General features: G+C 38.6%; 1 long non-coding RNA gene across 1 annotated transcript; it reads right to left on the bottom strand.

Moving 5' to 3' along the window:
- Window positions 1–231: 231 nt before the first annotated feature.
- Window positions 232–1685, bottom strand: LOC111667470 (uncharacterized). The gene is made up of 3 exons (XR_002761668.2): window positions 1307–1685; window positions 776–894; window positions 232–383 (listed from the first exon to the last, which is right to left on the bottom strand). It is a non-coding gene; the product is annotated as an uncharacterized LOC111667470 (long non-coding RNA).
- Between the last annotated feature and the right edge of the window lie 72 nt (window positions 1686–1757).

Below are 1757 nucleotides of genomic sequence, written 5' to 3'. Positions count from 1 at the left end.
TGTGTGATTGTTCTAATGTAAGAAAATCATAAATAAAATAATCAACAACAAAAAAAAGAAAAAAGACCAAATCCACAATCTTTAACTTTAGCAGCAAAGATACAAGTGGTCGAAGACACAGTAGTGTGATGGGGGGATAAAAAGTAAAAAAAAAAATCAATTCAACATGAAAAGCAAAATTTAACTTGAGACATGAGCTACAAGTTGTTCTCTCCCTCTCATGTCTAGTTAAAATCCATTACATTTTGTATTTTCATACCTGAGTTCTGAGTATTCTGAGCTGAACAATTCCTTCGTTCTCCTCCTCTCTCATTCGCTCTGTGGTCAACTGTAGCCGACCAATTAGATTGATCTTTCCCCGCTTCTGCACTTTGGAATTTTTGCTGAGAAAATAACAGACACGAAGACACAGATGATCAATATCCATAATATCATAGGTTTAACAATCATTTCTAATGGGATGTGTTTACAACACACATAGTTGTGGTGTGGAGCAGACCTGAAAGTGCTTGTTAACTTATTTGGGAGTAAGAAGATACATATTTAGTACATATTTACAATTTTAAATTTAATTACGCCGCATTAAATATTAGGGGATTTAATTAATAATGACACCATTTGCATTCTCATCCCTGAATAAAATCATGGGTCAATGGGAACTTAAAACCACCACATTTTTGGGAACAAATAGTCATTTGCAATGTATTAAAAAAAAAAAAACAATGAGAGAGGAAGTATATAATATTTTTCTTATTTGTACAAACACCAAACATACATGAGGGAGAACTCCTGGTTGACGTAGAAGAGTGTGCTGTCTGTGAAGTCTTTGGGTGAGTTAACTGGAGGGTCGTAAGACAACACCTGTCTCTTCAGCTTGGGGAAGGCAACCAGAGACTGCAAAGAGAGACAGAGAACAGATGCTAACAACCATGTGTGCAGTCAGCTGGTGTTACGATAATCCAAAAATCACCATTCACATTGTCTCGGACTCTGTTGAACATATTCTGATAGTAATGTTGTTTAATTACCACTGTTTTCAAAATTGTGTTACTATGAGAAGAAATTATGCACAAAAATAATACAACATAACACACTCCTGTTGTTGTTTTTGTAGACAAGGTTTTGATCCTGTTTTTTCTGGTTAGAAATGTCAGTGAGCGCAGATATAGATGTAGATTAATGACATGGATATTTGATGGCTGGCTGTGCGGCTGGTAAAGAATGTGTTTAACCTCAGTAAATGTTGTAATCCTGTGTACTTGTGATGTGATGATGGATTGAAAGTAAAATGTTTCCTTGGACTGACCCAGAGTGTGCGGCGTAGCTCTGCGTCAGGCAGCTCTGTTGCCAGCTTGAGGTTCTCAAAGCTGATTCTCTCTCTGGGTCTCTGGTTCCAGGCGAACAACACGGCGAGCTGGAAGGTTGTCACCTCCAGGTCGTACTGACCCACCTCATTCTTAAAGGTGATCTGAGCAGAGGGAGGAGAAACAGAGGAGCCAGCGACAGGACACAGAAAAAGTGAGAAGGGCAGAGTGTTTGTTTACAAGAATGACGGTAACACAGTCAGTTTGGTTCGGTAGCATGACAACCGCTGAAAAGAATACATCAGAGAAAATACTCTAAAATACTCCTCCCATTCTCTTTCCTCATTTTATGAAGTTCAGCCTCTCTGTAACACTGTCAGTACACTTCATCAGAACAGCTTTAGGATGGTTGGACAGCTTTGGAAAGAATTGGAAAGGAGCAGGTCCCTGTTT

Source organism: Seriola lalandi, unplaced genomic scaffold (assembly GCF_002814215.2).
Source record: "Seriola lalandi dorsalis isolate HSWRI2012SDOR001 ecotype SW California unplaced genomic scaffold, Sedor1 jcf7180002003514, whole genome shotgun sequence".
NCBI classification, from domain to species: Eukaryota; Metazoa; Chordata; class Actinopteri; order Carangiformes; family Carangidae; genus Seriola; species Seriola lalandi.
The sequence above is the reverse complement of the archived record's forward strand: the minus strand, read 5'-3'. Positions and strand labels throughout refer to the sequence as shown.